This window comes from Heterodontus francisci, chromosome 4, assembly GCF_036365525.1.
Source record: "Heterodontus francisci isolate sHetFra1 chromosome 4, sHetFra1.hap1, whole genome shotgun sequence".
Taxonomy (NCBI): Eukaryota; Metazoa; Chordata; class Chondrichthyes; order Heterodontiformes; family Heterodontidae; genus Heterodontus; species Heterodontus francisci.
The window spans coordinates 135,131,256-135,150,264 of NC_090374.1; the positions used below are offsets into that span (position 1 = coordinate 135,131,256).

The window sequence follows — 19,009 nt, forward strand, 5'->3', positions numbered from 1 at the left end:
TTGTACTGATCATGATTAGGTTCCAAGATGCCAGTATTTGCATTCGCCTGTTCGCTAAGTCGCTCTTGTTTCTCTCAGCCCCATCTTCCAGTGGCATTTTGTTTCCTAACACTTCGAATTCAAAATCCTTGCTTAAAAGAGCATCCCCAACCTTAGGCACCCCCTCACCCCCACATGCACCCCCCCCACCACCCTCTCCCTTTCCCTGCCCTCTCCCCCACCTGACCATGGCCTTGCTCCCTCCTTTTTGTTGCCACCATCTCCAGACCAGTGTCCGCGTGCGTCCTTCACCCTTCTGACTGAGTCCTTTCCATTCCTCTGCCTCCCATTCACCCTTTTGGTGACGGAGCCTTTGGCTGTTTTGACCCACACTCTGGAGAACTCCGTGAATTTGGCACTTTTCTCTCCATTTTCAAAAGCCACCTCAAAGCTTCCTCTTTGACAGTGGGCAATAATTTGATGTGACAGGGCATCTAACCGCCTCTGTCGTTATTTAGACTTGCCCTGCCATGTTTAGTTTAAATTTTTTTACATGGCAAGTTGCTGAAAATGCAAACTGATCACGTCGCAACGAGGGAAACTGGGCATCTGGGACCTGTGCGTGTAGGACAAGCAACTGTGTAACTCCTTTTGAGCAATTAGATTGTGAAATTAACAGTGCATGGACTGAGAAGGAAGTGTAAATTAGAGTTGGCCAAAGAAGAGAAATAGAGGAAAAATAAAATTGGATTAATAGAGAGAAAGCAGAGACAAAGGAAAATTTTAAAATAAATTGTTTTTCAACATTCCATCAATTAATACCTGAAGGAATGTGACTCCACACTTGCAATAGTTAATTTTCAATGGCAAAGAGGTTGTTTGGCAGTGATTTACATTTATATTGTTAATGGGGTGGTGGATACTTGGGTTGGTGTGGACAAAACTTAACTTTCTGTAGTGCGGCTACTTCATATCTACCAAGCAAATGAGTAACTTCACTGTTCAATGCATTTCAATGGTAAGCCAGGCAGCAAGATGCCGCTTTTGGGAAGCTAATGGTGGTGTAGCGCATCTCAGACAACAGCTTTTAAATTTCTGCCTTTAACAGCGCATATGCCCTTGCCTGAAGTTATTTTGACAGTGAATATTTGCCCACTTCCTATAATTTGTCTACCCCACAGAATTAGTTTTCACCGGTGTACACAAAATACATTAAAGATGCTAATAAAATAATCACAAACCTGTACCTGATGCAATGCTTCAGTTTGTTCCTGTTGTTTGGCATGCATAATGCACGTTGAAAGAAAATTCAGATTATCTACAGGCAATGTTCCAGTTACCAATTTCTTTTAACTCAAGTTTGATTTTTTTGTATGGTCAAGCCCATTGCCAAATGCAAGCAAAGACAGTCATGGAGAACCAGGCAGGCCGTGCAGCAGTCCCCTGAATCTATCTTACTTGTTGATCGGTTTTTCATTTTGGATACTGGTGAGGGTGATGGTTCCTCAGGGGAGTGTAGCCAGAGCAAAGTCCATGGCACTACTGGTGGCTGAGCTGCACAGGAGGGGAGGAAGAAGAGTGGAAGCGCAATAGTGATAGGGGATTCGATAGTCAGGGGATCAGACGGGCGTTTCTGCGGCAGTAAACGTGCTTCCAGGATGGTATGTTGCCGCCCTGGTGCCAGGGTCAAGGATGTCACTGAGCGGCTGCAGGGCGTCTTTCTTCTTGCGGAGGGTGAACAGCCAGAGGCCATGGTCCACATTGATATCAATGACATGAGTAGGAAGAGGGATGAAGTCCTGAAAGCAGATTTTAGGGATTAGGAAGGAAATTAAAGAGCAGGACCTCAAGAGCAGTAATCTCAGGATTACTCCCAGTACCACGTGCTAGTGAGCATAGGAATAGGAGGATTGATCAATTAAACATGTGGCTGGAGAACTGGTGTAGGTGGGAGGGCATCTGATTTCTGATGCATTGGGACCGGTTCTGGGGCAGTTGGGACCTGTACAAGATGGACAGGCTACACCTATCAGGACCAGAACTAATATCCTCACAGGGAGATTTGCTAGTGCTGTTAAGGAAGGTTTAAACTAGCTTGTCAGGGGGACGGGAACCTGAGGGCTAGCTCAAATTGGAAGTAAGTAAAGCTGGTAATAGGAGGTCAAAAAGTAGCAAGCGACATTAGAAGGCAGGCGAAACAAAGGCGAGCATCAACAAGGTTTAGAATGCATAATGTCAAGAAGACAAGGTTAAGGGCACTCTACCTGAATGCACGCAACATTCGCAACAAGGTAGATGATTTAAAGGCACAGATAGAGGTAAATGGGTATGATCTAATTGCCATTGCGGAAACGTGACTACAGGGTGGCCAAGACTGGGAACTGAATATTCAAGGATATTCGACATTCATGAAGGACGGGCAAAAAGGAAAAGGAGGTGGTGTTGCACTGATAAGAGATAAGATCCGTACATGAATAAGGGAGGATCTCAGATCGGAAGAACAAAATGTGGAATCTGTTTGGGTGGAGCTAAGAAACAGCAAGGGGCAGCAAACATTGGTGGGAGTTGTTTATAGGCCACCAAACTGTAGTGATAGTGTGGAGCATGGTAGTAACCAGGAGATTAGAGAAGCATGTGGCATGGGTAATACAGTAATTATGGCTGACTTCAATCTGCACATAGACTGGGTAAACCTAATGAGCACTAATGCTGTGGAGGACAAGTTTCTGGAGTGTGTTAGGAATGGTTTTCTAGAGCTGTATGTTGAGGAACTGACTAGAGAACAGACTATTTAGATCTAGTATTATAAAATGAGAAAGGGCTAATTAATAATCTTCTTGTAAAAGAACCTTTAGGGATGAGTGACCATAAAATGATAGAATTTTACATTAGGTTTGAAAGTGAGGTAGTTCAATCTGAAGCCAAAGTATTAAATTTGAACAAAGGAAATTATGAAGGTATGAGGGGCTAATTGGCTGAGGTGGATTGGGAAAATACATTAAAAGGTATGACAGTGCATAGACAATGGATAGTCTTTAAAGAAATATTACATAGTTTACAGCAACTATACATTCATTCAAGGCACAAAAACCCCAAAAGAGAAGGCTGTGGCTAACAAAAGAAGTTAAGGATTGTATAAGATTAAAAGAAAAGGCCTATAAAGTTACCAGAAATAGTAGTAAACCTGAGGATTTTAGAATACAGCAAAGGAGGACCAATAAACTGATAAAGGGAGAATAGAATATGAATGTAAACATAAAAACGGACTGTAAAAGCTTCAATAGGTCCGTGAAAAGGAAATGTTTGGCTAAGACAAATGTGGGTTCATTACATGCAGAGTCAGCAGAATTTATAATGGGGAATAGAGAAATGGCAGAGAAGCTAAATGGTTACTTTGTGTCTGTCTTCACTGAGAAAGATACAAAAAATCTCCCAGAATTAGAGATCCAAGGGACTAGAGAGAAAGGGGAATTGAAGGAAATTAGTATTAGTAAGAAGGTTGAATTGAAATTAATGAGGCTGAAGGTTGATAAGTCCCCAGGACCTGATATTCTACATCCCAGAGTGTTGAAAGAGGTAGCTATGGAGATAGTGGATGGATTGGTGATCATCTTCCAAAATTCTATAGATTCTGGAACAGTTCCTGCAGATTGGAAGGTAGCAAATGTCACCCACTATTTAAGAAGCGAGGGAGAGGGAAAACCGTGGTACTGCACACCTGTTCGCCTTGCATCAATCGTTGGGAAAATGTTAGAATCTATTCTAAAGGATGTGATAAATGGGCAGTTGGATAATAATGATCTGATTGGGCATATTCGTCATGGACTTTTGAATGGGAAATCATGTTTGACGAACCTGTTGGAGTTTTTTGAGCATGTTACTGACAGAATTGATAAAGGGATGTAGTATACTTGGATTTTAAGAAGACTTTTGCTAAAGTCTTCAGGAGGTTGGTTAGCAAAATTAAAGCACATGGGATAGGGGGTGTATATACTTACATGGATTAAGGATTGGTTAACAGACAGAAGAGAGAGTAGGAATAAATGGATCATTCTCGCGTTGGCAGGCTGTGACTAGTGGAGTACCGCAAGGATCAGTACTTGGGCCCCAGCTGTTCACAATATATATCAATGATTTGGATGTGGGGACCAAATGTTGTAATTCCAATTTAGCATATGACACAAAACTAGATGGAAATTTGTGTTGTGAGGAAGATGCAAAGTGGCTTCAAGGGGATTTAGTGACAGACTTAGTGAGTGGGCAAGAACGTGACAGGTGGAATATAATGTGGAAAAAATGTGAGGTTATCCATTTTTGTTGGAGGAATAGATGTGCAGAGTATTTCTTAAATGGTAAGAGATTAGAATGTGTAGATGTACAAAGGGACTTGGGTGTCCTTGTCAATAAGTCACTGAAAGCTAACATGCAGGTGCAGCAAGCAATTAGGAAGGCTAGTGGTATGCTGGCCTTTATCGCAAGAGGATTTGAGTACAGGAGTAGTGAAGTCTTACTTCAATTGTATAGAACCTTGGTTAGCTGTACCTGGAGTAATGTGTGAAGTTTTGGTACCCTTACCTTAAAGGGAGTGCAACAAAGGTTCACCAGATTTGTTCCCAGGATGGTGGGACTGTCCTATGAAGCAAGATTGGGGAAACAGGGCCTGTATTCTCCAGAGTTTCGAAGAAAGAGCGGTGATCTAATTGAAACCTACATTGAAAGGGATAGACAGGGTAGATGTAGCTAAGATATTTCCCCTGGTTGGGGAGTCTAGAACCAGGGGACACAATTTCAAAATAAGGGGGAAGCCTCTTAGGACTGAGATGAGGCGAAATTTCTTTACTCAGAGGAATGGGAATCTTTGGAATTCTCTACCCCAGAGGGCTGTGGAAGCTCAGTCATTGAATATGTTTGAAGCAGAGACTGACAGATTTCTAAATACCAATGGCATAAAGGGATAGGAGGATAGTGTGGGAAAAAGGCATTGAAGTCATGGTCAGCCATGATCATATTGAATGGTGGAGCAGGCTTGATGGGCTGAATGGCCTACTCCTGCTCCTATGTTCCTATTTTTGAAATCTACTCAATTTTGTATAAAGTGTTTATAGAATTGTTTCAGTGCCCCATCGTATATAACTGAATAAATTTGTCTTAAAACTAATCTTTTTTTAAAATCTTGACCGAAGCATAAAAGTGTTGTTTGTACACAACATTTGAAAACACAACTGCCTATATAATTGAGTATTCTCTGACTTTCAAGATAATCTTTGTTTGCAAAAATGTGATTATTTCAGCACATTATTGATCTGGAAGTATCTTGCCTAGGTAAAATATTTGAAATCACACATGCAGTCGACCAACTATGTAAGTTAAGCTTAAATGTTAGCAATGGTTTTCTCTGCTTATTAACTCACTTCCTTAACGTCTTACAGTTTGGCTTCTTTAACTTGGTGACAGAATCATAGACACATAGAATCAAAGGGGCTATGTATATGTCATCAGCATGAGAGATGGCCAGTGCATGGATGTTACCCTCCTGCAATCCATCTGTAGACACACCAAATGTAAAATTGCATTAAGTGCCTTAGAATTATCACGCCATGCAGCATTTGAGTATGTCTCAGCACTTGTGGGCTTTGTTGAAACTTTTGGGCTCACATATCTGGTCTCCTACTTTGCACTAGAATTACTCAGTGGTAAATTGTTTACTTCAAAAACGGTGCTTTCAAATAATCTGATTTGATTTTTTATAAAAGAACTGAAGCGTTACTGGTTCTAGATTTGGCGCTGAGGAAGCTGTTGTACAGGTTCTCAAGACTAAACTGTGGCTCAGTTGGCAGTACTTTCACCTCCTCACCTCCAAAGTCATAAGGCTGTGGGTTCAAGGACCACCCAAGAGGCTTACGCTCAAAATGCAAGCTAACACTGCAGTCCAATACAAAGGAAGTGGCGTACTGTCAGTGGTGCTGTCTTTCAGATGAGGTATTAAACTGAGGCCCCATCTGCCTTCGTAGGTGGATGTAAAAAAACTCCATGACAGTATTTTGAAGAGGAGGAGGGGAATTCTCCCCAGTGTACTTCAAAAAGTACTTAATAGGCTGTAAAGCACTTGTGATGCTAAAAATACATTTTTGTTTTTTGTGCCCTTTCAAGTTGTTTTGAGGTCTCCTGTCTTGGGTGCAAACCATGGATGTGTTTTATTCTTGGGAAAGTGTCCCTGTTTCTTCTTTTAAATTTAAATTTCATTTGGATGCTTTTTATTTCATGTGGCACCTTGTGGTGGTACGGTAGTAGCACAAAATAGCCAATTGGCAGCCCAATTTACACTCACCTGATTTTCTTTCCTATTGAAGCCAATGAGGAAAAACAGAAATGGGCTGGGTATAAAATGGGCAGCTAAATTGCTAATGCCCATTTTGCACAACCACCCAAGACTAATTTCACCCCTTCAATTTTCATTGTTCTCAGTGGGATATGATTAGTTGTGTTACTCGAGTCCTTGCAACCCATATAATTCTTAATGTACCAATCTGTATATGAGTGCCTACCCCTCCATCACTTGCTCTATCCCTTGCTTACATTCAATCACAGCTGATTTTGTTGGCTTGTTGTCGTCCCTCTTATTTACTTCTCAAAGATTGTTTTTTGTCTCTTGTCATTTTATGAAGTCTGCCAAACATGTGCTTGAGTAGTAATGTTTTTCTTAATGCAGTTAACCTACTGGTACCATAATGGTAGAAGATAGCAAAACAGCTGTACTGAACAGTGTATGTTTAAAATGGCTTCCAGTCTATAAAAGATGTTAAGTGTTAATTCAACACCAGTAAATGATTAATGCCTTGAGGAGGTAAGGGAAGGCAAAGAACTGGAAAGAAATCAGATCAGTTTCCTTCTCTAGTGGTAGGCTGTCGCCACCATCCTGACCAGTGTGGGTCCACCCACTACCTTCACAGTCCAGCAGTAGCTCCCTAGCTGGTTATTTCTGAGAAAATAGACAATTTGCTATTCAGACTAACTTTGCCTCCTAATTGGTTTTATTTTTAAAAGCTTTTTTTACACTAACTGGTAAAGACAGTTGTTTCAAATGTATTTTCATGAGCAAAGAAAGAATCACGACTTGAACCACAATTTCTGCTCCCGCTCGCACCCCTTCTTTGCTATTGCAGCATTACTATGACAGTAAAACAACTCGCATTTAATATAGCGCAGTATAGGGTGGCACAGTGGTTAGCACCGCAGCCTCACAGCTCCAGCGACCCGGGGTTCAGTTCTGGGTACTGCCTGTGCGTAGTTTGCAAGTTCTCCCTGTGACCGCGTGGGTTTCCGCTGGGTGCTCCGGTTTCCTCCCATAGCCAAAGACTTGCAGGTTGATAGGTAAATTGGCCATTATAAATTGCCCCTAGTGTAGGTAGGTGGTAGGAGAATGAGGGAAGGTGGGGATGTGGTAGAGAATATGGGATTAATGTAGGATTCGTATAAATGGGTGGTTGATGGTCGGCACAGACTCGGTGGGCCATAGGGCCTGTTTCAGTGCTGTATCTCTCTATGACTCTAATATAGGAAAATAATTCCAATGTCTTTCACAGAAGAATAATGAAAATAAACTGAATGTGAAGCCAGAAGAATATGATATTAGGAAAGCTTGGTTAAAGAGCTGGGTTCGAAGAAGGGTCTTAAGATCCTGCACGTTTCTTTCCTCCTTTTAACGAGGGAATTCTAGATTATGAGGTTGAGGACTCTGGGAGGTATGTCTGCCAAGGTGAAGAGAGGAGAGTCAGGCCAAGAGTTGGTGGAGAGGGAGTGGGAAGGATGGAGGGGAGGCTGGCGTGTGGATTAGAGGGGCAAGGTCATGAATGGATTTAAACATCATAATGCAAATTATAAATGAGGGACCCTGAGACAGTTGAGGCCAGTGAGGGCAGAGATGATGGGAATGCAGGAAAGGATATAGGCAACAGAGTTTTGGATCAGCTAAAATTTTCTGAAGGTAGGGTGGAAAGCAGGCCATGCAAATCATTGAATCTGGAAGGACAAGGGCATGAAGGAGGCAGATAGATGGAGGTGGGCAATGTTTACAGAGGTGAAAGTAGTTGTTAAACACACTTTTTGGTGATGGTGAGGTTATACCACCAACAATGTGAGGTTGGAAGTAAGTGTGAGATTATATCACCAATAATATGAGGTTGGAAGTGGGCGAGAAATCATGCCACAAACAATATGAGGTTGGAAGTGGGCGCGAAATTATGCCACCAATAATATGAGGTTGGAAGTAAGAGTAAGATAATACCACCAAATAGTATGAGGTTGGAAGTAGGTGTGAGATTGTACCAGTAATTTGCAATACTAGTGCATTTTCATGACTTTGCTCATGACAAATGATAGAATGTATTCTGTTATACGTCTCTCTGTTGTCTTGGTGGTTGTAGGTGGTGTTGCAATGTCCTCATTTTTTCTCTTTGTTTTGTGGTCACCTTGTCTGTGATATTGTTCTCTAACTTTTTCATTATCGTGGTAGGGATTTTCATACTTGTTCTTTTACTATCACTTATCATGTCCAGTTTACTACTTCTGAAGTCTGTGTTCTGCCAGCATTCTGCCTCTCATTCCTGATTGACATGTCTAATGTTCTTGTTTTTCTTGTCTTACTGTTTTTCCTGTTCTTTGTCTCACTTTTGTGACATCTTACCTACATGCTCCTCTTTTACCAACTTGCCCTTCATAAATAAAAACAGAAAATGCTAGAAATACTCAGCAGGTCTGGCAGCATCACTGGAGAGCAAAAGAGAGTTAGCATTTCATGTTGATGACCCTTCATCAGAACTGGGAAAAGTTAGAACTGTAATAGGTTTTAAGTAGGTCAAACAGGGGAGGGTGGAAAAAGAACAAAAGGGAACATCTATGAGGGGGCAGAAATCATAAGACATTAAATGACCAAAGAGTTGGTGGGGCAGAGCCAAAGGGGGTAATAATGGGACAAATAAAGCGACAAAAGATGTGTCTGAGGAGGTGTGAATGGCAGAATAATGAACAGCTGCCATCTGAAAGCAAAACAGGATAAAGACCAAAACGTCAAAAGAAAAGAAAACAAAACAAAGTGGGGGGGTGGAGGGGGGTGCGGGGCAGAGATTACAGTCTGAAATTGTTGAACTCTGTGTTGAATCCAGAAGGCTGTAAAGTGCTGAATCAAGAGATGAGGTGCTATTCCTCAAGCTTGCATTGAGCTTCATTGGAACACTGCAGTAGGTGAGGACTGAGATGTCAGCATGAGAGCAAGGTGGAGAATTAAAATGGCAGGCCACTGGAAGCGTGGGGTCATGCTTGTGGACTGAACCCTTCTTTATCCCTTCTGCTCTCTTCAGGGAGGCTTTGAGGACATCTCTAAAGCATTTCCACTGTCCTGTTGGGAGTCTCCTGCCACAACCAAGTTCCGAGTCAAACAGCTGCTTCGGGAATCTGGTGTCCGGCATGCAAATGACATGTCCTGCTGGCAGAGCTGATTTTATGATTAGTGCCCCGATGCTGGGCAGGTTGGCTTGGGAGAGGACGCTTCTGTTGGACTGCCCTCTTGCCACCTGATTTGGAGGATCTTGCGGAGGCACCTCAGGTGGTACTTCTCTAGTGCTTTGAGGTGCCTTCTGTAGGTTGTCCAAGTCTCCGAATCATATTGGAGCGCAGCAATCACAGCTGCCCAGTAAACCACGATCTTAGTCTCAGGTTTGAGATTCTGATCCTCAAACACTGTTCATCGCTCGGCCGAAGGCTGTTCCTCGAGCTTGCATTGAGCTTCATTGAAACACTACAGTAAGTCGAGGACAGAGATGTCAGCGTGAGAGCAAGGCGGAGAATTAAAATAGCAGGCCACTGGAAGTGTGGGTTCATGCTTGCAGATTGAACCCTTCTTCATCCCTTCCTACTCTTCTGCTAAATCACTTTACCCTCCCCACCCCCCCCCCCCCCCCCACTTATCTATCTTTCTTCCAATTGCCATCAGTGCCTTGTGCTTACTGCATCACTTGTGTCCTCTTCACTGCCCCTTTCCCTTATTTGCCCTCACCCGCTGACCTCTTCGGCCTTCCCTGATCCAGCCTCATGCTTCCTCCAGTGCTTTTTTTTCTCTCCTTGCCATTTTGCTTATTGTCATCACTGTTCCTTTATTCCCCTCCCAACTCACTGTGCCTAAATTAATAGCTCCTCTTCCGACCCCGCTCCATGCAGCCTTATTGCAAAGGAAGAATGACAAAGACATGCCTCCTGCATCTGGTGCCTCACCTTCGTCATGAGCATCTTATGCATTGGCCCCAGTCTGCCCTTAGCCACTGCCAGGCTCTCTCCTTCCTCCCTACTCCACTGTTCCCATTACTGTTTGTGATACCTTAGAGTCATAGTCATTTACAGCATAGAAGAAGACCATTCGGTCTATCAAGTCCATGCCAGCTCTCCGCGGAGCAATCCAGTCAGATCCACTCCCCCACTCAATCCCCTTAGCCCTACAGTTCTGCTAAGTCTGCCGTTTAGTTTTAAGTTAGCACTTAGTGACATTATAAATGCAATAGTTCTGTAATATTTTTTTATAAAAATCATTATCTATTTTTAAAAAAACTTATAGCAGAATGTGTCCAAGTGTTTTACTTTTCAGTTTGAATAAACAAAAGAAACACTTCAAATTCATAAAGACAGTGTTCAACAGCAGATGGGAGAATGGGGCAGATTCAGGAAGAGAAGCAGGAGTGGGGAGATAGCATGGCAGCAGTGAAGAGTCACAGGCTGGGCCCAATGCATAAGAGACCTGTGACAAAGATGAAGCAAAAGCAGTGGGAGGGTCCCATGGTGGTAGTGAGGACATGCATGCTGGTACCAGTAGGAGTCGTGCTGCAAAGATAACAGAAGAGGGGGAAAGGTATTAAATTGGCAGCAGGAAGTTTAAAAAAAAATTAAAATGTCACTGGAACCAGGGCAGCAAATCCTGCAAAATCTTCATGACTGGCAGTACTCCGGAAGCAGGGAAAGGGCTAACAAAAATGGCAGGAGGAACTGGCCAGCTACCTTACTCTTAGAAGGCTGAAAGGTGAGCATTATGGTTAGGTATGGATAAACAGGCATTCACAATTAAAGTAATATAAGCAGTTGTCCTCTTTTGGGCCTCCTTATCTCGAGAGACAATGGATACGCGCCTGGAGGTGGTCAGTGGTTTGTGAAGCAGCGCCTGGAGTGGCTATAAAGGCCAATTCTGGAGTAACAGGCTCTTCCACAGGTGCTGCAGAGAAATTTGTTTGTTGGGGCTGTTGCACAGTTGGCTCTCCCCTTGCGCCTCTGTCTTTTTTCCTGCCAACTACTAAGTCTCTTCGACTCGCCACAATTTAGCCCTGTCTTTATGGCTGCCCGCCAGCTCTGGCGAATGCTGGCAACTGACTCCCACGACTTGTGATCAATGTCACACGATTTCATGTCGCGTTTGCAGACGTCTTTATAACGGAGACATGGACGGCCGGTGGGTCTGATACCAGTGGCGAGCTCGCTGTACAATGTGTCTTTGGGGATCCTGCCATCTTCCATGCGGCTCACATGGCCAAGCCATCTCAAGCGCCGCTGACTCAGTAGTGTGTATAAGCTGGGGATGTTGGCCGCTTCAAGGACTTCTGTGTTGGAGATATAGTCCTGCCACCTGATGCCAAGTATTCTCCGAAGGCAGCGAAGATGGAATGAATTGAGACGTCGCTCTTGGCTGGCATACGTTGTCCAGGCCTCGCTGCCGTAGAGCAAGGTACTGAGGACACAGGCCTGATACACTCGGACTTTTGTGTTCCGTGTCAGTGCGCCATTTTCCCACACTCTCTTGGCCAGTCTGAACATAGCAGTGGAAGCCTTACCCATGCGCTTGTTGATTTCTGCATCTAGAGACAGGTTACTGGTGATAGTTGAGCCTAGGTAGGTGAACTCTTGAACCACTTCCAGAGCGTGGTCGCCAATATTGATGGATGGAGCATTTCTGACATCCTGCCCCATGATGTTCGTTTTCTTGAGGCTGATGGTTAGGCCAAATTCATTGCAGGCAGACGCAAACCTGTCGATGAGACTCTGCAGGCATTCTTCAGTGTGAGATGTTAAAGCAGCATCGTCAGCAAAGAGGAGTTCTCTGATGAGGACTTTCCGTACTTTGGACTTCGCTCTTAGACGGGCAAGGTTGAACAACCTGCCCCCTGATCTTGTGTGGAGGAAAATTCCTTCTTCAGAGGATTTGAACGCATGTGAAAGCAGCAGGGAGAAGAAAATCCCAAAAAGTGTGGGTGCGAGAACACAGCCCTGTTTCACACCACTCAGGATAGGAAAGGGCTCTGATGAGGAGCCACCATGTTGAATTGTGCCTTTCATATTGTCATGGAATGAGGTGATGATACTTAGTAGCTTTGGTGGACATCCGATCTTTTCTAGTAGTCTGAAGAGACCACGTCTGCTGACGAGGTCAAAGGCTTTGGTGAGATCAATGAAAGCAATGTAGAGGGGCATCTGCTGTTCACGGCATTTCTCCTGTATCTGACGAAGGGAGAACAGCATGTCAATAGTCGATCTCTCTGCACGAAAGCCACACTGTGCCTCAGGGTAGACGCGCTCGGCCAGCTTCTGGAGCCTGTTCAGAGCGACTCGAGCAAAGACTTTCCCCACTATGCTGAGCAGGGAGATTCCACGGTAGTTGTTGCAGTCACCGCGGTCACCTTTGTTTTTATAGAGGGTGATGATGTTGGCATCGCGCATGTCCTGGGGTACTGCTCCCTCGTCCCAGCACAGGCATAGCAGTTCATGTAGTGCTGAGAGTATAGCAGGCTTGGCACTCTTGATTATTTCAGGGGTAATGCTGTCCTTCCCAGGGGCTTTTCCGCTGGCTAGGGAATCAATGGCATCACTGAGTTCCGATTTGGTTGGCTGTATGTCCAGCTCATCCATGACTGGTAGAGGCTGGGCTGCATTGAGGGCAGTCTCAGTGACAGCATTCTCCCTGGAGTACAGTTCTAGGATATGGATAAACAGGCATTCACAATTAAAGTAATATAAGCAGTTGTAACGCATGCATTATATCAGAAATGAAGTGTGTGCAGTCTCAAGATTTTCAATGCATTACATAGTGTGTGTTACTTACCTTGGAAAATCTAACCCTCTGTTCCTATTTTTGAATATGATGACCAGCAGTAAAAAACTCATGAGGTTCTCTGCGATGTTAGAGCTTCAGGTATTTTATGATTTTGTAGTACTGCAGTAAAATGTTGTTAAGCAATCAAAATAGTGCATTTACTTGCATACACATTGATTGCATATGTATGTGTATATGGCTACAAATTTTAAAACCTACCAAACAGCATTTCAAAACAAATATTTGGAAGGACGTAGCATCCTGTCTAAATCTGTTTGCACATCACTAACTAAACAGACCTTCATTGTATTTAAAGGAACTGGTATTGAGTTAATTTCATCAGTGAACACTTTTCCTGAAATAGTCTAGAGCAGTGTTCACTGGAAAAGTCATAATTGCATCTGGGGCAATATTTCATAACCCTCTTCAGTATGTTCTTTACCCAAAGAGCTTCTACCAGAATTACTAAAGCCTCATGATCTTGCAAAATTAGTGACCTCAGTTGTATGCATGTGTTGCAAGGTGACATATAATCCATTTTAAATATTCATTCAAGGTCATTTTTTTTTTAAACCATTTCTGAGATGTTGGGCTGGATTTTGCCAAGTCCATGACGTCAGGGGGCGGGGGCAGCGGGGTGTGCTGGAGGGTGGTTGTGGCAGAGGCCTCCACAGAGCTCAACGCTGGGAGGGCCCAGCTCGATCCTCTCCCCGGCGCCGCGCCCCCCCCCCCCCCCCCCTCCGCTGGGCAACGAGACCTCAATTTCAATAATTAAATTAATAAGATGAATAAATTTAAATGAACTTATCTTGAATCTTCCGGGCCCACCGCGATCCTCAGTGCAGCGGCCGGCCTTCAATTCCCCATCTGGAGAAAGCCGGCATGACGCTGGTGGGGATGGGGGAGGAGTTCAGATTTCCAGTGCGGGGGTTGGGGGAAGAAGAGGTCAAATTAACGTAATGAGTGTAGGGGATGGTGGGAAGGGGTGAACCTTAAACTTTATGCAGTCTTGGGGTTGGGGGGTAGGTCAGATTTAAAAGGTAAGGGTTTTATGGCGGGGGGGTGGAGAAAATAGTTAATGTAATTGTTATTGGGGGTGGGAAAGGGGCATTAGAATTTAATGTGGTAAATTTTGGGGGGTGGTGTATCTTTAAAAGTTTAAATGTGCTGGCAGGGCTGTCTGCCCTTTAAAATGGCGCCAGTGCCTGCGCACAGGCAGCTGACGCCATTGCTAGTATTGGACAGCCCACCCCCTTCTCGTGATTGGGGGGACGGGCCGCACCGGCCATTTAAATGAACCACTGCAGGAGAGCACGGTGGCTACATGGCGTGCAGGCCGCCATTTTTTTTAAGCTTGCCGCCAGGGGCAACAGCGGGCTCATAATATCCAGCCCGTTATTACTGAACAGAGTCATGGCTATTATGTGAAATGTTCACAGGAAAATGGATAGAATTGCAAAGTGCGATCTCAGAATCTCATGCAATAAAAGCAGAATTTGACTTATTGTAACCTCGTGGCACGGAACCAAGCGTGGCATTTATGAAAAACTAGAAAAGTGCAGCCGCTGTGCTCTTGTCTAGCCTGTGGGATCTTGCAGGATCTTGGCATTGCCATTCCCTCATTAATGAATCTTAAGATTTGGTGACTAAAGAAATTGCAAAATCACGCTGTGGAGCCCAAAGATGATTTGTGGATCAGTTTGTACTTCGTGTTACGTGGATTTCCAACACATTTATTTGGGGTAAACGTGTCTGAAGCAAGCTTCTGTTCCACTAAACCAAGGCTGGATATTGATGTTTACTTCAACATATGTGAAAACTTGCCTGACATCCCACTTGAGTTTTCACACATCAAATTATTGTACTCAAAAGATTAAGCAAGTAGCATTGCTCATCTGAGAGTGCTGACGGGCTATTCACCCACGAAAAGGATTCTGATTGAACCCTGTTTTGTCTGCACCTGACTTCCCAAGCAGCGCACATAATTGCAGACATAACTAGATAGCAATCAGAAGTTTGGGGGGGTGGGGTGGGTCACTCGGCACCCTCAACACTTTGTTGACACTGAGGCAATTGTGACGCACTGTGCTACTGCACAGAGATCAGTTAACTCATTCCAGACCCAGAAATCAACTTTGGTCTGTATGGCTAAATTGTAATCTGATCATGGTATATCATGTTCTCAAGAGTAAGAGTGAAATTCAAGGCATTTGAAAACCTAATTTCTTCATTTATTTCGTTTACAAATTTTATGTGGGTTTATTATGTCTATTTTTCATAGAAGCTGCTCCATTCAAGATGCTATTTACATTACAGGAATACAGCTAATAGCAGATAGTGTCAGTTGAGTTCCATAGTACAGATGGTCTGATATTTGGAGCTTTGTAGACCTGTGAAAATGTGAGGCTCTGCATGAGTCGTCCGGCTAAGGGGAACTGGTTTCCCATGTTAGCATTGTATATAACAGATTTCTACATTATGTAGGGGAGCACCATGCAAGTAACATTTCGCTGAAAGTAAAAGGAGAGCGGCACACAGATCTCACTCGCTAACTCGCTATCATGGGAACATTTTAAAAGCACTATAGGTGACAATTAGTAAAACGAGCTCTCGCCTCAAACTGGGAAGAGGAGGTGATTCCTACACCTAGATTATCCTATGAAAATATTGATAAATAATGAATGTTACTTTAATATGATCTGCATTGTTTTTTTTCTTGAAGCCTGACCGTCTTACAAGAATGTTAGTATCTTGCGGCAGTTCCACTCCCAAATGGATGTTTAATTTTGCAGTTGATTTACTATAATTGTATCCAGTAGTTTAGATGAAGTTGGAAATTACAGGAAATTTTGTTCATAAAGGAAACTCAAAGTAATGTTTGATAAAATCTAACAAGGTGACCTTGCCATTTGTACCTGACCTATACCAGTGAGTCCAGCTTCTCCAGCCTGGGAGTGTAGTGTCCCACTAAGTATGTCAAGTAGAAAGCATTTGCGTCCATTGACGTGGATTAGAGAGGGAAAGCACTGTTCAATGCCTCTGTTTGAGCAGTAAATGGGTTGCAGGCACATGAGTACGATTGCATTTCAAACCAATGTTAGCATGAAAACCAGTTATTGTGCACACATCTGGACACAATGTGCCATTGGAACGTTGTCCCACACAGTAGTGCTGGCCAGTACAAGGCAGCATACATGTATTTTTAGAACACCATTGTTCTAGTTTTAGCATGGAATCCTTGTATCATATTAACATGTAATACCAAGGTTTCTGCATTAATATAAATGATATCATCCTGTGACATGAATTATTTTTAATCATTTAAAACTCTGTTTAATCAGTTACTGAGACCTATTCATTGTTTTGAGCTCTCCCAGTTCCTGGCTGACATTTATCCACCAATTAATTCCAACAGATTAACTGTCAATCATCTCATTGCTCTTTTTTGGACCTTGTGTGCACATTTGTTGCTCTACTGTGCTATTCTTCAAATGTAATTTATTGGTTGAAGTGTGCTTTGGGATGTCCCAAGAAATATATATATAGATGCACTTTTAAAATGTTTTCTTTAGTTTTATTAAAAATTGATTAGAAGGTTTGTGTCAGTGATGTAGATGATCCAAATTGCATGTTAAATAAATGGCCCATATAGAAGGTGGTTTCTTTAGATTAGTATTTTTATATTAAGTATTTGTGGATCTGCAATCATTGTGAATTGGCAAAAGTACAAAATAATATTTTGTAATTAGAGAGATTCCTCCCCTCAATTCTTCAGATTTACAGCCCACCATAACCTATTCTCACCATTGATGACTAACATTTTGTTACTGTGATGGCAATTGCATTTGTTACCATTCCAACTACATTTATAAAAATGAATAGTTTGTTCGTTGCTACTGTTTGTTTTTTGTATATAAGCCTTGATTTTCACTCCCTGCCCAGTTGGAATTAAAGGCAGATTAAGACTATGCTGGGATCTCCTGCTCTGCCCAACATGTCACCCACCTCATCAAACTTTTGTTATTCACTCATGAGATGTGGGGGTCGCTGGCTAGACCAGCATTTATTGACCATCCCTAATTGCCCGTGAGAAGGTAGTGGTGAGCCACCTTCTTGAACCGCTGCAGTTTATAAGGCCAGTGTTCTCAGTACCTTGCTGTATGGCTGTGAAACATGGGCAATTTACAGCTACCAGGAAAAGAACTTCAATAATTTCCATCTTCGCTGTCTGTGGCGCATTATGGGTATATTCCTGACAGAACCAAATCACAAATGCTGCAGTCCTCTCAAAGGCAGAGCTCCCAAGTGTGCTGGTACTAATCAAACAGAGGCAGCTTCGGTGGATCGGATACGTCCGCAAGATGGAAGATGGTCGCATGCCCAAGGACCTTCTGTATGGTGAGGTAGCCGAGGCCAGGCGACCAGTGGGGCATCCAAAGCTCCACTTCAAGGATGCTTGCAAGCGTGACATGAAGCGCTAAACTTCGGCGATCACACCTAGATGTCACGAGCTGGTGAAAGAGGGAAATAGCAACACATCCTGTGGACTGGCATACACAACCACGACATCCAGTGGCTGCAGCAGCAATGCCAACCATCTTCGGCCCCATTCTGTCAATTCCTATCCCGAGTTAAAATCAGGGCTATACTTTCAAAAGAAACCTTTACATCTGTTTAAAGCACTTCAAATTTTACGTGTCTTTATTTTCTTCAGTGAAGCATTTTGAGATATTGAGTTTTGGGACCTAAAATTGTAACTGATGTTTATAGTTTAATACTACTGCAACAGTTCCTGCATTTTCTTTTTAAATCTAAGTTTAATTGTATGTTTTTTCCCCATTCAAGCAGTGTTATATTGTAGCAGAATGTGTGCTGGCTTTTTACATTTTGATTTGACTGAACAGAAGAAGCTCTGTTTCAATTCAAAAAGACAGTGTTCAACAGCAGGTGGGAGAACAGGGGCATATTCTGCAAAGCAGAGATTTCATTGGTGTTAGTCCAGCCTATGCTACGGTGTGCTGTACTTGGCTAAGTTTACACTAATACTGGAATTTTCCCTTATAGGGCACAGCAGGAGTTAGAGAAGGCAGGGCTTCAGTTGACAGCTCTTTCAGCTGAGCTGAAGTTTGCTGGAAGTGTCTGAAGCGCTGTCTCACAGTCTACAAGGGAAATTTGTTTCTTCTGGGTTGGGGGAGGGAAGAGAGAAAAGCTTGAATGTATATGCTATATAGACTTGACCACCATTTCAGAAGTTGGATCTTGTTCCTTCACAGTTGCATGTCTGCAGTTGTAAGTAATGGAATTCTCCTTTCCTGTTTATATGCTGTGCTTAGGCCAAAACTAGCACAGTTAATGAGTCTGAAGCGGCAGCCGTTCTTTTATGATGTATAGCTGTTTCAAAACTGCTCAATAATGTGCAACAATTAGTTTGGGTGGATAGCTTTATGCCAGAGTTTATTACAATGGTTGTACCCTGATGTTTGATTAGGCAGTTCCTCTTCTAGCTGTGGAATTTCAGACCATGTCGGAAACCGGTCTGACTGCATATTTTTAGTGAGTGTGCTCAGCAGAGCAAAATCTGATTGGGACTGTACTGTGACCAACAAAAATAGCTGTTGCTTAAACACAAGGAGGTAGATAATTTCTTTTAAACTCCCTTAAGTTAGTAAAATTTTAACTCTCCTTTACAACAGACAGAGAGGGAAAGAAAAGACTGAAGGCAGCAGTGTTCTGGTTTTGGTAGGAACAGTTTGTGTATTTACCCTTTCTGTCCCCCAGAGGAATCTTTCGCCATTTGGTTCGCTACAGTGCATGTGGTCACCTGATGAATGCACAACCATTAGGCTCCAAAAGATTTGTGCTTCTGAAGTTATATCAAGTTCAGTTTTAACAGAATGCCATAGCTTGCTG

At 43.1% G+C, this 19,009-nt stretch overlaps 1 protein-coding gene across 5 annotated transcripts in view; it reads left to right on the plus strand.

Moving 5' to 3' along the window:
* Window positions 1-19,009, plus strand: part of kank1a (KN motif and ankyrin repeat domains 1a) — a 415,056-nt gene that overhangs the window by 324,945 nt on the left and 71,102 nt on the right. The window lies entirely within an intron of this gene.